The 25,110-nt window shown below is 42.2% G+C and overlaps 2 protein-coding genes across 5 annotated transcripts in view; one reads left to right on the forward strand and one right to left on the reverse strand.

Moving 5' to 3' along the window:
• Positions 1-25,110, reverse strand: part of LOC309532166 (uncharacterized protein) — a gene marked incomplete at its 5' end in the record, with an annotated part of 91,719 nt that overhangs the window by 35,940 nt on the left and 30,669 nt on the right. Inside the window, 2 exons of the transcript XR_014219608.1 lie at positions 11,512-11,597; positions 16,707-16,825. Of the gene's footprint in view, positions 11,598-16,706; positions 16,826-25,110 lie in introns of the transcript that reaches the window.
• CHST3 (carbohydrate sulfotransferase 3) overlaps positions 1-25,110 on the forward strand; it is a 46,145-nt gene that overhangs the window by 11,966 nt on the left and 9,069 nt on the right. Inside the window, exon 1 of one of the 4 annotated variants that reach the window (XM_082222109.1) lies at positions 21,016-21,037. The exons of 2 other annotated variants lie outside the window; for them this stretch is intronic. The gene's annotated coding sequence lies outside the window, so the exon portion shown is untranslated. Of the gene's footprint in view, positions 1-21,015; positions 21,038-21,406; positions 21,883-25,110 lie in introns of those variants that run through there. One more of the 4 variants, XM_082222108.1, reaches the window with a different exon arrangement.

A 25,110-nucleotide genomic window follows, 5' to 3' on the forward strand; every position in this document is an offset into this window, starting at 1 on the left:
AATCTCAAATCTGGCAAAACGTGGAGACTAGTAGAAGCATTTAACACAGCAATTATGGCTCCACATGTCCATTTTCTCACCACAGTAGTTTTCATGTCAGCCGATTTCATGGTCAGCAGCTACAGCTGCTCTCCAACTACAGGCCTTCCAGGAGCTGTGTAGGAGCTCTACTCATTGAGTAGCTACACCCCTAGATAGACCAGGGTGTACCTAAGTTGCTTTACTGTCTCATTCAACTTCATCTCTTTCAACTGTGATTGGAAACATCCTTGAGCATGACGTTGTCATGCTTATCCACTTGTTCTATATGCTGGAGGAGCAGAACTTATTCTCTCAAATACCTCACACCTGCTCTTTTTGGACTGAAACATCAGAATTTGTCAGTGTATGACTTCCGTATGAGATTCTATAGTGCATCTTTTCCACTTGTTCCCTCATTAAATTTTCGCAGCTGACTTAGCTGTTGGCATTATTTTCAGAGTACCTGCACTGTTTTTGATGTGTCAACTTTTCTGGAATAGGTGGTGATAATTATTTAGCAGTGGACAGTAATTATATTGTTTCCACGCACTACTTCCCTGTTCCCAACAGTCTTTACAGGGCAGAGAGAAAGGAATAAAGATATTTTTGTAACGATCTATTTATAAACATATATTTATTGGGGCACAGAAGCAAGCACACAGACAAGCAGTGCTAGATTCAAGGCCGTATCAGTGCAATGTTCACAGTTCTCTCTGCATGAACTTGTTAGCACCTCTGCTAAACTGATACTCCCCACCCGGCAACCCCCCAAAACCCTGTTTTTCAGCATTGCACACTCCTTTAACTCAAACCGGATACATTAGTTCTCATCTACACTGCAGAATCAGATATATGGTTCAAGGAGACTTTGGACAAAGGGTAGGCTAAGGGAGTCTTGGTGCCCTGTCAGCTACCAGGCCGTGCCTTTTAAAAGGAGGCCTTGTAGCAAACAGGAGTTTTGTCAACTTTATGTGAAAGAATGTCATGCCTTGCTCCAGCCATACGAAGCATTTTGGTAGATAAATTCTTCATTACTCATGTTGGAATTTGGCCAACACACTGAGGACCCCTTTGCCTTGAGGAAGATATTTCAAATGTCACAAGATTTCAAATGCACATGTGTGTATATGCCCTCAGCTTGACATCTAATTGGAAAAAACACACGGCTGGACTGATACATGATACTTTCTGAAGCCTAGTCACATATAAAAATCAACATCTGTAAAAGCTGCATGCAGATACAGTGGTACCTCAGGTTACATATGCTTCAGGTTACATACGCTTCAGGTTACATACGCTTCAGGTTACAGACTCCGCTAACCCATAAATAGTGCTTCAGGTTAAGAACTTTGCTTCAGGATGAGAACAGAAATCATGCTGTGGCGGCGTGGCAGCAGCAGGAGGCCCCATTAGCTAAAGTGGTGCTTCAGGTTAAGGACGGACCTCCGGAACGTATTAAGTACTTAACCTGAGGTACCACTGTACGCCAGAAATGTGAATTGACCATGTGAGGCCTGCATGGTTCCATACTACTACTACTACTACTACTATGTCTTGCATGGGGGTTATATTTCTGGAATGGCACATATAGGCAAAGATACATACCACCCCCCTGGAATTGCCCTGCTCAATCATCCTTACCTTCCAGGTAAGGCAGAGAGCTCGCTTACCAGGCTCTGGGATGGCCTCATGGCTGAGTTCTCACAAGATATTATGGGAACTCAGGTGGCCCTGCCAAATCTCGCAAGACCATCCCAAAGCCTGGTAAGTAAGGCAGGGAGCTTAAAAGCTCTTTCCTTTTTTTGTAAATTTTAATTTTTTTATTGTTAAAATAATACACATATATTACAAATATACAAGCATACAAACATATATTTCATACAATCCTTAAAAGTGTTCAAACATACCTACACTCATTCCCACAGATAATTCCTTTTCCCATCACCACCCACCACCCCTCACCCCACCTTTGTGTTAGACTTCCAATCTACTCAGTTGCAATTTCTTACCACTTCTATTACTTTCTTTCACACACCTTTAACCTAATTTCATGCTTCTTTTTCTATTACACATTGTTATCCATCTTATTTAGTATTTCAGTATTTGAAACGGAACTTGTTTATTCTAATAGGAGTTCTGATTTTTCGATATGGTTTTCTAAGTATATCTTTTAAACACCTTTCAATCCCTGTCTATCTTCTCTTTTGAGATCTTTCCAATTTCTCCCATTGTTTTGGATATATTGTAGAACTCCAATAATTTGGCAAGCCACTCTATTTTTGTCGGTACAATACCACTTTTCCCATTTTTCGCAATCAATAGCCTTGCGGCTACTGTTGTGTATAAATATAAGGTCTTGTCTTCTTCCTTTAGGCTTCCTGGTATTATTCCCAATAGAAAATCTGAACATTTTTTTCATTTCGTTATATATTGTTTCCCAAAATTGTTTGACGTTTAAACAATTCCACCATATATGTATCATAGTACCTTTCCATGCCAGGAAAACTTGGCCCAAAAGAAGATTTTAAGATCTTCACCTTGCACACAGTTAATTTGTGGGATTTTGACTGACCGGCTTTCAATTGCATAAGGTTGAAATCATGCCAGATGATTGCGTGCTAGATGCAATTTATACCGTACACTGATGTTAAAGAGAGCATAGCTTGGGAAGAATGGAAAGAAAAGGATTTCTCATCACAATACTGTACTTGATTTTTTGGAAGACATTTGCTTAGGGTTGCCATATGTTTTGAATTTCCCGGACGTAGCTGGTATTTGACCCTTGTAAACATGACAGCCAATTTCCTAAAAAATAGCTCTAAAACTCTCCTTTTTTGAGATTTTGCATAAAAAAATATATCATGGAAATGCATTCTGGTTTTCAGACAGCCCAGACTACTAAGCTCCCCTGGATTTTATGTGGTTGTGACATATCCAGGTTTAAACACACAATTCTGTTGCTGTCATGTCTAGTTTAACCTTATGGTCTTCTCGGAGGCTTTGGTAAAGTTTCCGCATTCAGAAAACGAGAGTTCAAAAAGAAATGGATCTGAAAAGCATGTTTGAAGCTATGTAAAGGGATTTGCATATTTTATTTCACCCCTCCACCCCAGTTCCTCAAATATATTGACATGTTCACATCTTGGCAGTTACAGACCCTGGACACGACATGGAAAGCTTTGCTGTCTGGGTGGAAACTGATTAATGGAAGCCGTAAGCTCAGGAAACCAAAAGAGCAGCCGTCACACAATCGCACATTCCATCAGAATAGTTAAGTGAACGTCAGCTAGCAGAGACTTTCAAAATGCATAAATGGACGCAGGGCTCTTTTCAATACCCATCGCTGCGAAGATAATCTAAGCAGGGTTTTCAAAACCAAGTACCAGTCTTGCTCTGAGCTCCGAGCTCCTGATCATTTATGCTTTTCAATAGGCTGCTTTATGCACCGGGAGGCAGAGAAGTTAACTGAAACTGCTCTGTTGGGAATTGACTCAGTTCTAAGAATCCAAGTGAAGAAATAGCTTCTTGTAGACGCTTCACTTGTAACACTATTAAGTGAATGTTTCTTTAAGCAGCGCAAATATTACCCGTATTTGTATATCTACTGTGAGCAGGAGGGGCATCCGTTTACTTCATTTAAAAACCCTAAAACCCTGCAAATGGAGTCATTTTCAGATACTGGGTATGCTCATTCAGTACTGGGGGTGCAGCAATGCAGCAACAGGCTGTGTCCCAAATCTACACGCATTCATTGTAACGTCTGAAAGAGAGAGGGCTGCCTCAGGAATTGGGAAAAGCCTTTACAGGTGGTTCAAGGAAGGTGTGTTGCCTGGCAGTGTGTCTGTGAAGTGGGAGAGTGCCATTGTGCCAACAAATAATAATAATAATAATAATAATATTAACAACAACAACTTTATTACAGTCATACCTCAAGTTACAGATGCTGCGGGTTGCGTTTTTTCGGGTTGCGGACTGCTGAAACCTGGAAGTACCAGAACAAGTTTCAGCAGTCATGCATGTGCAGAAGCGCTAAATCGTGCTTTGCGCATGCGTGCCGAATCACAACCATGCATGCGCAGACGCGCCGCTGCGGGTTGCAAACGTGCATCCTGCACAGATCACGTTCGCAACCTGAGCGTCCACGGTATTTATATCCCGCCCATCTGACTGACACTCTGGGCGGCTCCCAACAGAGGACTAAAAACAGAATAAAACTTCAAACATTAAAAGCTTCCCTAAACAAGGCTGCCTTCAGATGTCTTCTAAAAGTCAGATAGTTGTTTATTTCCTTGACATTTGGTGGGAGGGCGTTCCACAGGGTGGGTGCCACTACCGAGAAGGCGCCAGACCTAGAGTCATACAACGGATGTCAGAAGAGAGCCTATGCACACACAACAGTATCAGTCAGGAACAGTTTTCCACTATGATATCACTCTCCCCACAACCGAACCTGTGTAGAGAGCTGGATAGGGTTTGCAAAGGGAAAAAGCCTCCACGGGGGGCCCTGTTACAAATAATGCATATAGATTGGCAGGTGTGGGGAGAGCCTGGCTCTGTGACGCCACCCCTTCCTCCCCTGTGCATTCATTGTCCGGAAAGGGGGAGCCAAATCCTGCAAGGGAGCCAGAGCTTAGCGTTCTCCGTTTGTTCTGCTTCCCCCCTGCTCCCTAGCACCTCCTGTTCTCTACTAGAGTGAAAGCTCCAAATGTATGTTTTTGGGTAAAGGGGCACTTCCTAAATCCAGAACGGCATAAAAATAATAGATCATTAAATATGCGGCAAAGGTATTCAGTTGATAGGAAGGTGGAGGATTCCAATCTGATGTGATGAACTGAATGGTATGGAAACTTGCTGTTCAGCTATGAGCAGCCAACGGCACCGAAGGAAGACAGCCAATCCCTATGGGGTCACTTGGTATTTAATAGTCCGTACCCAAAACATAAACTCCAAACCTGCTAATAGATCTACGGGGGTTAGCGGTTCGAAGAATATTATCCACAGTATCCCCCAAGGTTATGGTGATATGTTTTGCATGTTGCTGCTTTCGGAGGTGGCCCATAGATAGAACTACCGTACTTCCATGTTCACATCCTTGGCTTATTGGTGACTTTGAACTATGGGTGAGCTTGACACATTCACACGCAATGCAATCCAAATAGTGCTTCAGTTTTATGGGGAAGGGAGTGGCTTTGGCAAGTCTCTTTTACTCATTAAAGAGCTGTGAGGGGCCTCCGGCATTAGCATCATGAAGTGTGAGTCAAATGAACGGACTCCCGGTTGGCTATTTCCATATTTATTCCTGTGATTCCTGATTTTCCGGCATCTTCTGGTTCTCCTGGAGCAGATTCCTAGGCTCCCTGCCATTGCGCCGCGGAAACAGTCTGTTTAGGAAGAATCAACTCCTTTACCCAGATGAACACAAGATGCTGAAACCGGCCTTCCTGATTTCCTTCCTTCATCACATGATGTCTTGAAATACTTTCTTTGGAACCTCTTTCATCTGAAAAGCGAAGCAGAGTCCTGGCCTGTTTCAACTAAGTGGTAGATTACCACTTAGCCTAAGGGCCAGCACTGTCACTTATTCTTGTGCCCCAGTGTATGAACTGCCCAAAGTGATTTTTGCCATGTTAAAGCTCTAGGATAGGATCTTGTAGCCTAATATAGTGAATGCTTCTGTCCAAGTGATGCATGCTACTAGATTTCAGGTGAAAATAGCTTCTGCCCCAAGGGATGAGGCCCATGCAATCATAGAGGGCAAAACTCAGAGTAGTTCCTCGACCCACCTGAGCTTAGTACTGTCACCCTCTTTTTATACAGCCCAGTGTTTGAGTGGAAATCTTATTTTAAAGGACATTAATCACTAATTTAGCTGTAGTCAACGGGAAGCTGAAAAAAGGCTCAACCTTCAAACAGGAATTGTTTAAATAAAAGATACAAGGAGCCTGCTAAAAAGTGATCCAATAAGACCAGCTGATGTTATTAATACGTTTTATTGGGGGGGAAATAATCATAAATCAGGTCAGAGTGGTGGAGAACAGGCTGTCAACGCAGAAAACACTGGACTTCAGTGACATTATCTGGATTCTCCATAAAAAGTGAGCAGAGGACGGCAATTCCAGAGACAATCACTACTGTCTCTTGAGCTGTTAATGTTACCAACAACTTCATCCCTGATCTTTAATTCATTGTTTTAGATCAAGGTATGGTTCACAGATGCATGTTCATCAATAAAAATCATACACGTAGGTAAACATTTTATCAAAATTAAAATATGTTTATACAGTGGTACCTCGTTTTATGAACTTAATTCGTTCAGGAGGTCTGTTCTTAACCTGAGGTACCACTTTAGCCAATGGGGCCTCCTGCTGCACGGTTTCCGTTCTCATCCTGGGGCAAAGTTCTCAACCTGAGGTACCACTGTATTGCACAAAACATTAACATGTAGCTTTGCTTTTAACAAATGCATTGTACTGTATTTACTCCAATCTAATGCACACCTTTTTTGGCCAAATTACATTGCGAAAATCAAGGTTTACATTCGTCAGCAAATACCTTTTTTGGTTTCAAGGTTCTGAAAATTGAGGTGCACATTAGATTTGATGACACATTAGACTTGAGTAAATACGGTATTTCTCAATGTTCATCATAATATAGTTGTACCTCAGAAGTCTAACAGAATTTGTTCTGGAAGTCCGTTCAACTTCTGAAACATTCGACTTCCAAAGTTCAGCTTCTGATTGGCAACCCTGCAGCCAATCAGAAGCCGTGGAAGCCCTGTCAGATGTTCAGCTTCCAAAAGAACATTCGAAAACTGGAACACTCACTTCCGGTTTTCAATTGTTCGGGAGCCAGAACATTCGACTCCCAAGGCGTTTGGGAGCCGAGGTACAACTGTACAAACGTTTCCTCTGTCCCTTTGAAATCAAACTTCTGTAATATATGCAAAATTGTTTCCCCAACTCCTTTATGCTTCAAATGGTCTATTTCCTAAGTTAGATGGGTTCCAGGCAAAATTCCTTCGGTCCCTACTTCAGGTTACAAATTGTGTTCCTAATTCAATTCTATTTCTGCAAACAAGTGAATGTCGGCTTTACACCCAAGCGTGATGGGCTGCCTTGAAATATTGGCTAAAGATTTGGCCTGGGGAAGGGATTACTTGTACATTTAACCAGCAAGGAGTCTATCAGTTCCTGGTCAAAAACTATGGCCCGAAAAGCCTCCTTGATTGGACTTTCACCATCCTTTTTATATCATCTGGGTTATGATACTGCCCTTAAATCCCTGAGGCAGAGGTTATAGGACATTTCATACAGCGATCTTCGATCTCGATCTTATGTAACCTGTGGACCATTTGCAACTGGGATTCAATATGGACATGATTTTCAGTTATCTTCATATCTTATGAATCTTTCAGTACCTAACTATTGTTGACCGTTTACCAAAGCCAGATTAAATGTATTTTCATCTGAAGTACTAAATGGCAGACTGGCCAGAATACCCTATCAGTATAGGCTCTGTTTATGTTCTCAGGATGTGGACTGTATGAAGCATATCTTACTACACCGTTGCCAGTATAAACAAGCCAGGGATAAATTAATCAAACCCTTATTGGTAAACTTACTGGCGAAATCTGAAACCTTCTGTCTCAAGTATCTTCTTGAAGATAAGTCAAAGGATAATACCCTGGCCGTGGCTAAGTTTGTCTCAGAGGTAATAAGATCTAGAAATCAACATGCTCCGGACTGCCTTATAATCTTTACCCTGTATTTCTGCTGTATCTTGCTTTCGAAACTGTTTCGTGTGGGTCATTGGACCTTAATAAAGAATGTGTGTGTGTAATATATTGGATTGCAGTAGAGATGGAATTTTTTGAAAATTCAAGAAATTCACATGGATTTCTTTAATTCCTGTTTCGACCCTTCGCCTTGACAAGAAATAAGGATTTTTCCCAACTTTGCTAAAGACGTGAACAATTCTTGTATATTATATGCATAACACAGTTTCATTCCAAATTTCCTAAATTATCCAGAACATGCTTACAGCTGTGTTTATAACTATAAAATAGGTATACAGTATAGGAATATTCTTATGAAATTGTGTTAACAGAAATATAGTACAACATGGCTCTTGACTCTTTTATACATATAGCTGCATATATTTGTACATATAATCCCTTCCCCCCCCTTCCTACAAAAAAACCCCCAGCAGTGTCTGAGCTTGGGTTTGGGTGCTTGTTAACCAAAGGCAATCTCATGTTAGCAAAACTCAATCTTAAGTGAGGTGTAAACAGCACTTCTTTCTTCAGTAGCCAGTTTAAGCATGCTTTTTATAACAAAACAAAACAAAACCATGTATTTTGGGCCTAAATGGGGGAAGATGACTTCAGGGAAAACAGGTGTGTGCTTTTTTTGGTTTTTGTTTGGCAAATTTGGCATTTGATTATACGTTTGTATAACAAATAGCCGGTAGTTTGCCTTATACAGCAGCCTCTCCACCTCCCTTGTTCCCCTGCCAGGGAGAGTTACAAGGGTAGAAAACCCTTGAATTTAAGTTTTGTTCACCGTAGTGTAAACGTTATTTCCTCTTTGTGACATTTAGTAGCGGGTGGCCCATTAAATTCATTCCAGAAGAGAAGATCTACTGACTTCAGTAAAGGAAGAGGGTAGCACAAGCCTTCTAAAAACAGCAAATTCCCATTTTATGCATGTCTTGAAAAGACTGCTGTTAAGAATACGGAATCTCTACTGCCCTGAAAAATGTTAATAGCCACAATAGTCCATGGCAGCTGTTGCCATCAGAAAGAAAGACTTTAAGGCAGACAGTAGTTTTATGAGAGCTGAAAGTGGTTTGAGAGAGGTTTTGTTTCCCATGGAAATGAGTACAGTGGTACCTCAGGTTACATACGCTTCAGGTTAAAGACTCCGCTAACCCAGAAATAGTGCTTCAGGTTAAGAACTTTGCTTCAGGATGAGAACGGAAATCGGGCTCCGGCGGCGCGGCGGCAGTGGGAAGCCCCATTAACTAAAGTGGTGCTTCAGGTTAAGAACGGTTTCAGGTTAAGTACGGACCTCCAGAACGAATTCAATACTTAACCTGAAGTACCACTGTACAAACATATTTCTTGCCTCTGGTCAAATAGGTGGGGCAGGATTTTGAGGCAGTGCGTGAACCTCTGAAATCTTGAAGCAAATAGGTAGGACCATACTGTTACCAACAAGAAAGATGACAGAATAAAAAACAAGTAACCTTTAACTCCTCCTGCGCAGCAAAAGATAAGCCAGCAACCGCTTCTCCAGCCTGTTCCCTGCTTGGTCCTGTTGTCAACGCTCCCTTCCTGTTTGCTATGTTAGCACACCTGGATTCCTGATCAGGTTGGGGAGGGTGAGGACCCCAGGACCAGGAAGAGAGCAAGCAAGAGAAGCTGATGGTTCCTTAGAAGGTATTTGTTGTTTAGCTTTGCCAACAATAGCAGCTATGCCTCATTCAGACTTTCTTCATCCCTTTCTCCTCCTTTCAAAAAAGAAAAGCAGCAGCAGCAGTGTCCTCAAACTGAAAAGCCTTCTGTCATTGCAGGTGCCCAAGCAACATGACCACCTGTTCTGAGCATCGCCACTAGCGCTGCTGTAATAGCTGCAGGGCTGCATGGCTATAGTAAGCAGGCTGTGCCATGTAAATCTGCTGCACTCCAAACAACTCTGAAACAGAATATACCAAATGACTCCATGACTCTGTAGGCCGGTACTGTTATTCCTCTTTTCCCAAATTACTATTTGTGCAGTACAATTGCCACCTCTGTTTAACAAAATGTTAGAGGGCCATTTAAAAACTAGCAAGCCCACTAACGTAAGTTTGCCAGTGTTTCGTGCAAACAGCTCCCCTTGTGCCATTCAAGTAGTACAGTCCCCTACATGAGGACTATGCCATATCAAAGAGAGGCAAGAAGTGATGGTAGGAAGAGATCGTAAGAGATGATCACGGCATCTTTTATTCTGGGGTGGAAACCCATGACTAAGTGCAATGAAGTAATAAATTCTCTATTTCTGATCATGCTGCCATCATAAAACCCCCATCAGTTCAAGCACACAGGCAGTAGAGGAAGTCAAGCACAGCCCAAATGCTTGTCTTTGTTTCCCAGCAACTGTGTCACACAAAGAGTGGCTGATATGTGAAACAACAACAAAATCCTTGTTTTTAGAGGATGCTCCACAAGTTACAGGAGGCAGGCACCATCCTTTAAGAAGCATGTCTTCCTGTGTATGTCCTGAAGAGGTGCTTTCCTTCCATGAGTTTTCAAAATGCTTATCAATTCACCATGTATTGTTGTTGTTTTTTAAAAAATGTGCTGTCTGATTAACATGGGGAAAATAGAGGTGTTGCACAGGTCCATGACTCTCATTTGTTTCACCCAGCAACCCTGTAAGCTAAGTTAAAGGGGGGAGAGTTGCAAAAGGGGAAAGTACACATGGTTCAGGTCCCATAGGGTATCCACTAATAAAAAAAATCAAAATATTTTTGATTAACGAAATATGGCAACCCTAATTGACCTGATTCAGGAATGATGAACCTGCAGCTCTCCAGATGTTTCTGGACTGCGACTCCAATTGTCCCTGCCAATTGGACATGCTCTCAGGAGCTGATGGGAATTGGAATCCAACGTCTGCAAGGCCACAGGTTCCCAGCCCTGGCCAAACTGGAGCTAATCTGATTAAATAGATATTTGTGTCCATCTTCCTTGTCCTGAAACATCATCTTACTCTGTATTATTTGTTTGCATCAATGGGCTGTTTCCTCTTCCAAGAAACGATGTAGGAAGCTTAAGTACAATACTAAAATATGTTTTGTTTTATTTGGACTTTCAGTCTGAGGTTAAGAATCTTGTCTGATGCAATGTCTGGCAGGATTCCTCTGGCTCATGTTCCCATGATGTAATGAGTAAGAATCAGACAGTAAAGAAGCAATAATCCATAATTGGCTGTACCACTTCAGAGCAATCATTTGAGTGTATGCTGCTGATGAAATGGTGTTCTGAATGTAATATACCTATTGGCTTTTATTGGTGCAGTGAGGGGGATTCCTAAAGCAGATATTAAACATGGAATTTAGAAATGTGGTTGAGCAGAAGTAAAGTTACTGAAGAACAACTTCCCCAACGATGCTTCTTCACAACGAAAGTGCTTTCCATTCTCCATAACAGAAGCATTTGAGCTCTTGAGTAGTTTTGCTCCTTTGATTGTATTTGGAAATGCCACCGCCATCTGACATAGGACAACTGCAGATGTCAAGTGAGCAGAGGTTTGAGTGCTTTTGCATCTTGTGTAAAGTGTGCAGACTTATTCCCCTGGAAGTGCACCTCCAGGCTTTGAATAAGATATGGGGACATGGCGAGAGGGAGCATGAATCACACATATTCTCCCACTTCGTTTCATGTAACCAGGTGTGCTGAGTGAGCACACCCAATAACGGTCAAGCCAGATGATTTAAAAACTCGTCCAGCCTTGTTGCGCTATTTATGTTTAGCTTTAAAAGTTCACAAGCAACAGTTCAGGATTCTGATGCCAGGACACAGTTTTAGAATTCTGAAATGAGATTGGAAAAAGTGTGCAGCCTGTGTGTTACACGGGAAGGTACATTTTTTTAAAATTGTTTTGTTATGAAATAAAGAGAGGAGCCCCTGGGATATTCTTTGAGGTGACCTTACTGTTAGGTAGGATGAGGTTCAAAGCGAGCAAGTCGTTCGTTTTAGTGCCATGGAGGTGCCGTTTGGATTCCCATGCACAAGAATTCGTTGGGCTGTATCATCTGGACCAGGGGTTTTCAAACTCATTACCCCCATGGCCCATTGGAGACTGGGGGCAGAGCTTGGCATAATCAGCTGGCAATTACTGGTAATCAGTTTTTATCTAACCCGCCTTGGAAATTGCTAGCTTCTTTGCCACGTCACTTTCCTCAAGCTAAATACAAACATTAGCTCCGGAGGTTTTGTGACAGCTGCCCCACCCCCATTTTAGGCAGAATTTGCTGGCCCAGAGGGTTGAGCCTCAACATACAGAAGGCTTGTTCTTTTTAAATTTTCTCCTTCCCACCCTGGTGTGCATCCCAAAGTATTTTTATCCGTTTCCTGTAATTTCTTCTCCCATTTGCCTTTCACACTCAATTTGTGCCTTTCTCGCTCTCTCTTTCTCCCCCACCCTTGTCCTGAACCCCCCCTAATTTCTTTCCACCCTGGCCCTTTTACATCTGTTTCTTCTTCCTTTAACAGCTTCCCTCTCTTATCCCCGTCCTCTTTCTTCCCACTTGGCTTGCTTGTTTCTAATAAATATCAAAATTTTATCTGTTCATATTATTTTAGCTTCCTATTCCATTTCTAATTTCCTTCAACACCTTCTTGGGCCCTTTCCCCTTAGAGGAAGCTTCCTCCCTCCTCATCCCCAAAGCCCTTCTGTCTCCTGGCCATCTTTACTCAAACATGCAAGAAGTTGCTGGTTCTGGCATTGGTCCAGCTGAAAGGCTTATGGCGACGGCAGGCAAGGGGTTAAGCAAGTGAAGAGGGACAGAGCAGGCTGTTGCACTAAGGCATGCCTGAAAGTGGACCCACTGGTGAGTCCTGTCCCACTGTTTGACAGACACTGTTCTAGAGGAGGGTTTCCCAAACTTGGGTCTCCAACTGTTTTTGGACTACAATTCCCACCATCCCTGGCCACTACTACTGCTAACTAGGGATGATGGGAGTTGTAGTCCAAAAAACAGCTGGAGACCCCAGTTTGGGAAACCTTGTTTGAGAGGGTGGATTTTGCACAGCCCAGAAATCAAATAATTAAAGTACCAGCATGGTGCAAATAGAACCAATATTTTTAATAATCCAAAAATAAGTAATTCTGTCATCAGCAGTTTGCTTTATCTGAGCTATATACTATTTAAATATTACACTCGAATGGCCTGCAACACAATGAAAAGTCTGCTCCTAGTTGCTTGCCCCATGATGTTTCCCACCCTGCTGAGATGAAAGCGATTCTGAAGAGCATCCTTAAGCAAAGTCTCAAATGAAAACTGCAGACCATATTGCTTTGTGAGCCACCGTAGGCTTTTAACAGTCCTTAGAAAAGCTCATAAACAGAAATATGACTTTTAAGAGGAAGCCTGTGGTGAGACAGAGGTCAACGAGCCTGCTTACTATAAAAGTCTGGCTCAGAGCAACAGTTCTGAACTGAAAGGGCACGTACAGACGGAGGAGTAAGGACGGCTTCAAACGATCCGGATTTCTTAAAGCTTTGTGATGAGCAAACTCTTCATCCGGCTCCCAGTGCAAGCACCAAGCTAAAGTTGCTTTTTGGAGGTAGCTAGCACAAGAAAAAGTTAGTGATCTGTAACAGACCTAGGTTTGGAATTCATCCTCAATTAGAAGTATTCTGGCAAGACTATAGATATATATTTTTTGTGTATATATATTTTTACTGGTTTGTTTTGACTTTATTCTTTAACCCTTCTCTACAGGCCCCAAGTTAAATTAATATTCAGCTTACCATGAGCTGCCAGCTGCTTCACCTGGATTTTGCCCTCATTTCAGCCTCATGACCCTGGTTCTTGACTGTCCATATGGAAGACAATTGTTTTCCACGTTAATTTACCCATGGGCGTCTCGTTCATTATTCCTTATTGTATCGTATCCTCATCCAGTCCATACTGACACTCAACTTCATACTTCACATAGCAGCATTGTTGTTTTTCAGCTACATTTGTGTTACCCACAGCAAATGCATAAAATGTGAATGGTGGTCTTAAACACATGGCAGGGAGTCTGAGTGGTTGTGTCCAGCGCATGTTCACATGCACCTGCCCATTGCATTTTATGATGCTGTTTTAGAGAATATTGATGTGACACCAGAGAAGCCATGACAAACGTGACCGCTGTGTGAAGCAGCTGTGAGGACATGCATAGACTTTATACTGGGTATTCTGAAAGACAGGCAACTCCCATTTTGCACGTGTGACCTGCACTGTTTTCAGATCTGGCCACTTTTACTTAACCACCATTAAGGTGCTGTTGTTTGGGGACTGGATAGTCTGGCTGCTGTTAATTATACTCCTGTTGCCTTTATGGGGGGTGGGGTTATGTATATCTGTGGTATTTCTATGTTTTTGTTAATTCTGCATTGATTTTTATTGACTTCCTTTAATTTTGATTCTGTTAGGCTGCCTTGGGTCTCTTTTTATGGGCGAAAGGCAGGGTAGAAGTCTTCTCATAAATAAATTAAATACATTTCCTTACACTGGCTGGGGTTTGTTGGCGACAGAAATCTGCTCACCAGTTGTCCCTCAGAAGCCAGAATTAACAGTACGTTCATTGTTGTCTCTGGGTATTTTGATACCGGTCTTAAAAAACACTGAGGCTGCAAAACCACATTGATTGCAGTTCCATAGAAAGGTGGCATACAAATTAAAAAATGGAATGGGACTAGAACCCTGTACTTGTTTACCTGGGAGTTAGTCCCACTGAACTCAGTCGAAATTGCTTCTGAATAGAAAGGTGTGGACGATTGCATTGTTAGAAGGAGAACATTGGGTGGGTGGGTGCGTATTTAGAACTAGAAAATTTTATCCACATTTTTCCAGGGTAAGAAGCAGACAGCTGGGAGTTAAAAGCAACACAGAGCACACAGTTCTGAGTCTTAAATGAGAAACATAAGCCTCCAGACTCGGTTACTTGGCAAATTACTATTTTTATGGCAATAACATATCTGAGCCAATAGTGCAGGTTGGAAGCGCAACACTCAGCCCCGTGTTTTACAAGAGAAGCTGAGAACACATTCAGCAGTCTTCTCTCCTGATTTCTCAGTCTTAATTTTGTGAAAAGAGACATCTGGGTCCTATGCGTATTTACTCAAAAGTAAGCCTCGTGGGATCAAATAATTGCAGCCTGTGTGTCTGTATGACACAAGTAATATCCCCCTCCCAAACCCTGAATTGGCAGAATAACTGAAAGTTGTGAAAAGGCCTCTAATCTCGAGTTCTATCTTCCTTTAACTGCCAAAAAAAGAGGACATGCTGTAAACTCTGGCTTGGGGGGGAGGGAGACGTTTTGTTATTGTTTTCTGCGTTCAAATAACAGAAAGAAATGGCGTCTCTACAAAGCAATGCCTGCCAGTTAGCTGAGTGCTCAAGAGTAGCTGTTTCCCCTTTGGAGACTGAAGTGGCTGCTTGTTTTTCACTGTGTCACGGCAGCCATGATTGAATCCACACCTGTGACAGTCGTTTTCGGGCCTAGGGCTGGTGGGCCTCGCAGTCAAACTCCATATTCTTTTGTTAAGCACACTGTTTATAAATGGAGTTATAACTCGCCAGCAGCAGCAACAATGGTGGGCAGAGGGCAGTCTGGATTGGGATTGTGTTGTCACGTAGGATGGGGAGAGGAGTAACCACTTTCCGCTTTACTGTTTTCCAATGGAAAATGCCCCTTGCAGCTGCTATTTGCACTTGAGCAAATATCACCTGAGGGTGGGGAGATTTGAGGGAAGTGTGTTCTCCTCCCCTGCCCCAGTGCTATGATCCTTATCTGTATCAGCACAGGGACACACACACACACACACACACACACACACACACACACACAGGCTTTTTGCTAAGAAAGAGAAGTGGAAAATCTTAAGTGCACTTTCAAATAATGTACTTAATGTAATGTTTAGTTTAGCTCTGAGATGAAGTTTGGGGGTAGGGGTTAGGCTTGGGGTTTCAAGTGCAGGAAGCAGATGATAGTTACAATCAAGGTCAAAAAGGGAGGCTTTCGGTCATTGTACCAGGCCTGGCGAATCCAAAGACTTAATGTTATTTGCAGGGCTTGAACAGTACATGCCTCTATTTCCTACCCTACCTAAAATGATGATTACAGTGGTACCTCGAGTTAAGAACTTAATTCGTTCTGGAGGTCTGTTCTTAACCCGAAGCACCACTTTAGCTAATGGGGCCTCCTGCTGCCACTGCGCCACCGCTGCACGATTTCTGTTCTCATCCTGAAGCAAAGTTCTTAACCCGACGTAATATTTCTGGGTTAGCGGAGTCTGCAACCTGAAGCGTATGTAATCTGAAGCATATGTAAACCGAGGTACCACTGTAATTAGAGTCCCACCCCCCTCCAGCCACTGCTATGTTGTAGGACATTGCCTTACTCTTATTCATATGCCACTTCAGAGATACTACTTTATAACTGCTGCAGAAGATACCACTTTATGACTCAAGCAGCATAACCTCCAGAACATATTTTTTTTGTCATCTTTAAACATATGGTATCCATAAGCATAGCACATTTGGCCTGAGCATGCCCTCCACTTTCTGGGACGAAATATACCGCTTCCCGAGACTTTTATGTATAAATATTGGTTTAAAATGTAAAAAGTAAAGAATAAAGAATCTATTTATTGTTTGGGTTCCTCGTTAGAAGTGCATGGGCTTCAATTATAGTCATGTGATTCTGTACCAAAACCCAAAGGCAGGCCAAATGTATTTTGGAAAGGGGGAGGGGGTTCATTAGTAAAAAGCAACCCGTGCCAAAGTTTCGTGAAAAAGCAGGATGAAGGTTCATGGACCCCTGGAGGAAACTTGGATTATGTGCATGTTAAAGAAAGGGTTCTAATAATCTGTTTGCAGTTGGATTCCTGTCACACACAACATCATTTACAACAGTCAGGACGTACCCTGAGGCTGGAGGCAGGCAATAGTTTTAAGAGGGGTGGAAGTGTTTTGTGATGCGTTGGTTCCTCTGGTCTCCACACGCATTTCTCTTGCTGGGCCATCACCTCCTGTCAAGCAGCTTCTGCACAGGGACAAAAATAGGGTGAGAATACATGGTGTTGGCACCATCTCTTCCGCTCCCAGGGTGGGTGGGTGGGATTGTGTTTCTCCAGCCTGAGACACCTGTTCTGGGATCCAAATATTTACAGAATGGCTCTGCCCCTCACTCCGAAACACTGAAATATTGTGAAACCTTTGTGTAAGCAATAAAGGGGCTGTTTCGCTTCACTACCGATAAGGACAGACTGGTTATTTAAGGCCTTTGGCAGGCAGATTTTGGTTTTTTTTTTAATAGTTTCATCTCCTTTTTTCTTAAACCTTACTTCACCGACTTCTCCATACCTCCCCCTTCTACATCCCAATTTCCAAATTTGTTTCAGCAAATCCTAACCCTTGGTTTTATCACATTTCCCCCTTATTCTATTCTTTTACTTAATCTTTTACAGCTGTAATCCCCTTTTTTTTCTAAAACCTCAACATTTTAGCATTCATTAATTTTACAATATTTCTTAAGAAATATTTCTTAAGAAATATTGGCAGGCAGATTTTGGCAGCTAGATAAACTATCCCATGGCAGTTGTTAGGTGGTTCTTGTTTATGATAGATTGATGGACAATTGGAAAGCAGCGACCGTTCCTACTGGCTGCCTTTTAGCTGGGTTTGAAAACAAAAATCTTACTGGGATTCCGTTGAACTTTTATCTTACTGGCCACATTATTAGAGTTTATGCCTAGCTTTAAATATATTTAATTTCCTACACATACACAAGCTCCTGCCAGGAATAATCTGTAGGTGATTTCATTTGCGCAACTGTTAAAAGAAATGGCAGCATTTGATTATGACATTTTTTCCCAGCTGCCCCAAATATCCTGTCCCAGAGCAAAACCGGTCAGTAAATTACACAAGTTCAGAAGGCCCAAAAAACTCTAAAGGACTATTTTGAAATTAATCTAAAGGGCGATGTGGAAAAAAGAGTGATCTGGGACGCAAGTAAAGCTGTGATGCGAGGATTTTTGATTCAACAAAATTCAATAAAGAAGAGAAAACAGATTGAGAAAAAGGGAAAAATTCTGGAAAAGATAAAAGAAGGAGAGAAAAAATTAAGATCAAAACCAAAGTCCCAGGAGATTTTGAGAGAGATTAAGTTGTATCAAACGCAATATATGGAATTGATGAACCAAGAGATAGAATGGAAAATAAAGCAAATGAAGCAAAAGACATTTGAGTCGGCAGACAAATGTGGTAAACTTCTGGCATGGCAACTTAAGAAAAGACAGAAATTAAATACAGTCACAAGCCTAGAAGTGGATGGAAAAAATATATCTAAACCTAACGAGATAAGAAATTGTTTTGTGAGTTATTTTAAAAAACTTTATTCCCAAGGATTACAAAATGAAGAGGACATAGATAAATTCCTTAATAAATATGGACTACAAAAAATCTCTCATCATAGCAAGGTGGATCTAAACCAGAGAATAACAGAACAAGAGATAGAGGGTGCCATTCAGGACATGCAATTGGGCAAATCTCCAGGGCCAGACGGACTGACTTCCAGATATTACAAATCTTTAAAGGAATGGTTGATACAACCGTTAAAGGAGGTGTGTAACGAGATCTTAGAGGGAAAAAAGGCACCCGAATCGTGGAAAGAAGCATATATCTCACTCATACCAAAGACAGAGACTGAAAAGACTCAACTGAAGAACTACCGCCCAATTTCGTTATTGAATGTGGATTACAAAATTTTTGCAGACATTTTAGCAAAAAGATTTAAAAGAGTATTGATGGAGAAGATTCACAGAGACCAAGCAGGCTTTCTCCCAAAAAGACACCTCTCAGACAATGTTAGGAACATAATAGATATTTTGGAAAAGTTAGAGGTGAACATAAATACTAAAGCAGTTTTGATATTTGTGGATGCGGAGAAAGCCTTTGACAATATTTCGTGGAGTTTTATGAAAAAGAATCTTCATGGGATGGGGGTAGGACAAGGATTTGAGAATGGTATGGGTGCAATATATTCCGAACAAAAAGCTAAGCTGATTGTAAATAATGTAATAACTGAGGAACTTAAGATAGAAAAAGGAACACGACAGGGGTGCCCAATTTCCCCATTGCTTTTTATTTCGGTCCTGGAGGTGTTGCTGAACATGATTAGAGATGACCAGCAAGTTAAAGGTGTAATGGTCGGAACCAAACACTATAAGTTAAGAGCATTCGCAGATGACCTTGTATTGACCTTGCAGGAGCCAAACACTAGTACAAAAAGAGTGTTGGAAATAATCCAACAATTTGGACAGGTAGCTGGATTTAAATTGAATAAACAAAAAACTAAAGTCTTAGGGAAAAACCTAACAGATATGGAAAAGAATAAGTTTCAAGAAGAGACAGGTCTGACGGTGGTTAAGAAGGTGAAATACCTAGGGGTTAATTTAACATCTAAAAACTTGAATTTGTATAAGGACAATTATGAAAAATGTTGGTCAGAAATTAAAAAAGATCTAGAAATATGGTCAAATTTGAGATTGTCAATGTTAGGCCGAATTGCAGTGATTAAGATGAATGTATTGCCTAGAATGTTATTTTTATTTCAAACTTTGCAGATTATTGACAAGATGGACTGTTTCAAGAGGTGGCAGAAAGACATTGCGAAATTTGTCTGGCAGGGCAAAAAGCCCAGAATAAAATATAAAATATTAACAGATGCAAAAGAAAGAGGGGGATTTGCCCTGCCGGACTTAAAATTGTATTATGAAGCAGCAGCATTCTGCTGGCTGAAAGAGTGGATGCTCCTCGAGAATACAGATATCTTGGACTTAGAAGGTTTCAATAACGCATTTGGCTGGCATGCATATCTATGGTATGACAAAATCAAAGTGCATAGTGCCTTTAAAAATCATATTGTAAGGAAAGCATTGTTTAATGTTTGGATGAGATACAAAGATCTGTTGGAAAACAAAACCCCTAGATGGTTGTCACCCTTAGAGGCTAAGGCCCACAAGAAAGTTAATATGGAGGTCGGATGGCCAAAGTATTGTGAGATCTTAGAACAGGATGGAGAGAAACTGAAATTAAAGAGCCATGAAAAACTAAAACCCAAAGTACAAGATTGGCTCCACTATTATCAAATAATGGAGGTTTTCAAACAAGACAGGAAAATTGGCTTCCAGGTGGAAAAATCAAAACTTGAGACAGAATTGTTAGAACCCAATACTAAGAATTTGTCAAGAATGTATAACTTGCTGTTGAAATGGAATACACAAGATGAAACAGTTAAATCAGCTATGATTAAGTGGGCACAGGACATTGGTCATAATATTATGTCTGCTGACTGGGAAAGGTTGTGGAACACTGGTATTAAATTTACGGCATGTAGTGCCTTAAAGGAAAATGTGATGAAAATGGTCTATAGGTGGTACATGACCCCAGTTAAGCTAGCAAAAATTTACCATTTGCCTGATAACAAATGTTGGAAATGTAAGGAAACTGAAGGTAATTTTTATCACCTTTGGTGGACATGCCCGAAGATTAAGGCTTTCTGGGAGATGATATATAATGAAATGAAAAAGGTATTCAAATATACCTTCCTTAAGAAACCAGAGGCCTTTCTCTTGGGCATTGTCGGCCAATTGGTGCCAAAAAAGGATAGAACTTTTTTCATGTATGCAACAACAGCAGCAAGAATACTGATCGCAAAGTATTGGAAGACACAAGATTTACCCACCTTGGAGGAATGGCAGATGAAAGTGATTGACTATATGACATTGGCGGAAATGACGAGCAGAATTCGAGACCAGGGAAAGGAGGCTGCGGAAGAAGACTGGAAGAAATTTAAGATTTATCTTAAGAACTATTATAAACTTGATGAAGTTTAGATTGTCGAGATTTTACAGAAAGAAAGGGTTGCAGTAATATAAGAATAGACCAAGAAAGGACTATGAGGAATTAGGATGGGAAAAAACACTTATAAGTTGCTAAAAAATTTGGACATGAGGATGCAGAAAGGGGAGGTATGGGGAAGTCCGAGGAAAGAAGTTTATGAAAGGATATTTTGAAATTATATTTCTTTGTTTGTCTGTTTTTTTTTATGTTTGTTTGTTATAAAAACTTTTGTAAAACTAATAAAAATCTTATTAAAAAAAAAAGTAAATTACACAAGTTCAAAGCTTGTTATTACAGAAACATGATCTTCACACTCTTGGCTGGGTTTCAGGCCTAATGAGCACAGCAGCAGGTAGGTCCGACTCCATGAAATCAGTTGCTGAGTCTAAAAGCCCCTGTCTCCCCAAACCCTTGTAAGTCCTCCCCTCTCCAGGGCTTCTTCCAAGCAACTGGAGACTGTGCCTGCGTGCCTGTCTTTCCCCCACCCATTTCAGCCCTCTCCTGGTTCTGGGAAGGGAGAGACACCTGTTGCTTTTCACTAGCCTGACTCATCTCTGCCTCTTGGCCTCCCTCCTCCCACCCTCCTGCTTCAGCTTCTACCTCCGACTCCTGACTTTTTCTGCAACAGACTCTCCCAACTCTGTGCCCTGTTACCCCTTCAGCGTCTGCCACCTCCTCTTCCCTGTCTTCTCCCTCTGACCACTCACCATCGTTGTCCCACCCCCAATCCCCAGGCTCTGAGCCGCCTTCCCTTGGTGGTTCCCCAGCGGGTTCTTCCCACTATTCCTCTGCATCCAACCAATCCCTGGCATATCCCTACTGAGCTAACACCTGGATTTGCGAGCAAATGCTGGAATTCTGAAGCCATAGCTGCTCGCACCAAGTTAGTGTGCACATCAGAGCATTGGCATGCTTAACCAGCGCTTGCCCACAACAAGGGTCGGTTTTTATGACCTCTTTGCTACCAGAGAGTTACTGTTTATTTATTTAAGACTGTCCCTCCTCACTTAGCAGGGCATTCTAGAGGATGGATCGTACTGGGCTGGTGTTTCCAATTCCACAGTGGAGGAAGAAGTACAAAGATACCCAGCTCTTTCCCCGAATAGGCAGAGGGTGGGCCCAGTGCCGTGTGTTTCATTCAGCCCCTTATTAAGGAGTCGGAGGTGGTTCCTGCCCTCAGTGGGATTCCCTTTCCAGGTTCGAGGCCCCCACCTCCCCTTTTGCAGATCAGAGAGAAGCCTCTGGGCTTCTGCAAATAAACAGTTGGTGGGACCAGCGAGTTCTGCTTGCGCAGAGTATAGACAGTTGCCTTTCAGAGCTTGGAGCGCAAGAGTCTGAAAAGCCAGGAGGGCCTGGTGCCAGAGGGGAAGTGCAGCAAGGGGTCTTTGGGGAAGATTTATTTTTGGGAACGGAGAGATGTTAAGGGGGCAGAGGTTGATGGATGCTCTCAGCAGCTGAGGATGGAGGTTGCAAGGGAGAGGAGGCCCCCTGCTTTCTTTTTATTGCTCTCTCTGCCGAGCTGGAGCCTTGTTCACGCAGCAAAACAGAGCAGCCTTCAAGCCCTTGATGTAGAAGCAGGGTTTCCATATGCCGAGAGCCCCAGATGTTTCCTTGATGGTTTGAGGCAGCACACGGGGGAGATACCAGAGTGCTGTATATTTCCCAGGCCTGTGTGGCGAGATGCGACGTGTCCACTTTAATTAATGGGAGTCCTATCTCTCTCCCACTGATTTATCTTAGTAGGGGTCGGCAGCCTGTGGCCCATGGGCCACAAGCAGCCCACGGGGGTCGTTTAAAGGGCCCATGAGCCGACCGCTTGGCGAGTCCCCGCACGCTGCACTAAACTGGTGCAGCTTGGAGCGGTGACTTGCTTTCGTGGTGCCAGAAATTGCGTCTGCGCAGACGTGATCCGGCCCACAAAGCAATCTCCACGGGAGTGGACCGGCCCAGGAGGCAAACCTTGCCGACCCCTGGTCTTAGGGTGGGGCTGCATGATATGGGGGAAACACAGTTCCCAAATGTTTTTCTCTCCCGCTCCCAAAAAAACCTTCCCCTAGAGCAGGGGTCTGCAACCTTTAAGACAAAAAGAGCCACTTGGACCCGTTTCCGAAGAAAAAACAACAACTGGGAGCCGCAAAACCATTGTGACATTTAAAACAAATATATCTCCGGAGCCATGATCTGACAGCAGGTGGGAAGGTGACGTTGGGACGGTGTGTGACTAACGCACCGCCCCCATGCGACGTCACAGCCAGTACAGCGCCCGCCACAGTGAGGAGTGTCGGGGCGCACAATGCGCCTCCTCCCCTCGCTAGTATCCGCCCCGGAGCCGCGGCAAAGGTGTAAAAGAGCCACATGCGGCTCCGGAGCCGCGGGTTGCAGACCCCTGCCCTAGAGAATTGTTGTTTTTTCTCACGGTGATGGTCTAAAATGGAAAGTTAACCCCCTGCAAGGACAATTGATGGGCACAGGATAGGCAGGAAGGGTGGGTTTCGCAGCCATCCTTCCCTGTCAGTCCTTCTGCTCATACATTTTTTCTCTCAGCAAATGCAGAGAACACAGTATCCAAGATAAGAGTCTAGTTCCACTGTTAGCTGAGTAAAGACAATAAATTTACAAATACGATTATTTTAGAACTGTCGTTGCCTGTGATACAAAATGTCCAGATTTTGTGGCACTCCAAGTTCTCTGATCAAGCCAGGTTTGCAAATTTCCTATAGAGTTCCAAGCTGTGCCTAAGGAAAAGCTAGAACTATCTCCCAACAGCAGTGCACAGTACTTCGGGTACCCATTGGGTAGTATCTGCAATACCTTCAGCAATGTATGCGAACTCTCCCTCTCCAGCACATTCTTTATTTACCTTTGCTGCTTTTTTAAAGTTTGCCTTAAAGGCGTGAAATGAACTGGGTGAAAATCTGCTTTCCCTGTTTGGTTTGGTTTCACCGCTCCATTAACTTCAATATAATTTTATTTAGTTACATTAAGAAATAATGCAGAATATTTATACTTCGTTACAAGGATAATCCAAAAATGTGTATGGAGAATCTTATGTGTATAAAGTTTCTTTCTTTCTTTCTTTTCTGCACCTGAGCTGTTTCGAAACTCCCATTGGCAGAGATGCCATTCTTAAAAAGGAGGTTCGTAGAATCTACGACATAGATGACTATTTCCTTCCTGCCCCTGATATCTGGGGGAGAAACTTTGTTCTTCGTTAAGAGTGGGGAGCAAGCACCCCCACCATGAGAAATGCTTCTGAAATAGAGCCTTAACCTAGTTCCCTTCCCTGCTGCATTCCACTGGCAAGAAAATACATTTTTGTGAAAGGTTTTTTGGTTTTTTTTAAGCTTTTGCTGGTGGTTGATGGATGAGCCTATCTGGAGGCTAGTTTTATACAAGAAATTAGCTGTCAGGCTTGCTGCTTTCTCTTTTTTTACTGTTGTTTATTATGTGACGGTTGAACTTGCTTTTATTGGATTTTTTTTTAATCGTATTTCATTGTCGCCCAGTGCTTTATGCTTTTGTAATTAGAGTATCTCTCTTTGGGTGCCCATGGGCCATGAATGCAGGTAGCCGATATGATGAATAAATAATCAATTTCTGTTGAGCAACAGGTGGGACTTTCACTTCTACTGCTGCTGTCACTCTAGCCCTTTCCCAGCACTGAAAGCTCCAAGGCGAGGGCCAGCCTTGCTTCCTAGGAAAATATTTAGGATTAATTGCCTGATCTATACCTTTCCTTCCATCTGCCATCCCGGGCCGCTCTTGTGAAGCCAAATTGTTCTCACTCCTAGCCGACCAGAACAGCTCGACAACAGAGAAGGTTGCCAGATTTATCGAGAGAGCAACGAGACTGAGAGCTGCTATCTGAATGACATCAGTGTTGTCACCCGGATTCCTCGCCTAGGATCTTATTATTATTATAATTATGTTTTATTATTATCATTTTATTACCTCTGCCAAGTTTTAAGTATTGAGATTATTAATTTATCTGCATCTGGTTATTATTATCTTTCTCCCTGTCCTGACCATCCCTCCGAGGTTATATTTATATTTATAATCTTTCAATTTGGCTGGTCTATTTACTTAACTGACCTGAAAAAATCTACCAGAGAAAAGGCCGCCACCCATGGGACAGAGGGTCGTTGATGAATGATAATCCAGCTTCTACCTAGGGTTTTAATAGGTCATAAGATTTTATGGTAATTATATTTGTAATGTATTTTTGTTGGTGTTTGTCCTTTGATGCTATGGCCTGTCGGCTACGCAAATAAAGTCTATTAGTTAGTTTCCTTCCTACCTTTCCTCGTGCCTTTAAACTATGCAGCTTTGTCTTCCTGCTTGGAGAAAGATGGCCGGTACACATTAAGATTAACTAACAATGCAAACTGCCACATAGCACCCAAGCATTAAATCAGTACTCAAAAA

The sequence above is a fragment of the Podarcis vaucheri genome (assembly GCF_965113315.1).
Source record: "Podarcis vaucheri genome assembly, chromosome: 5".
Lineage (NCBI taxonomy): Eukaryota > Metazoa > Chordata > Lepidosauria > Squamata > Lacertidae > Podarcis > Podarcis vaucheri.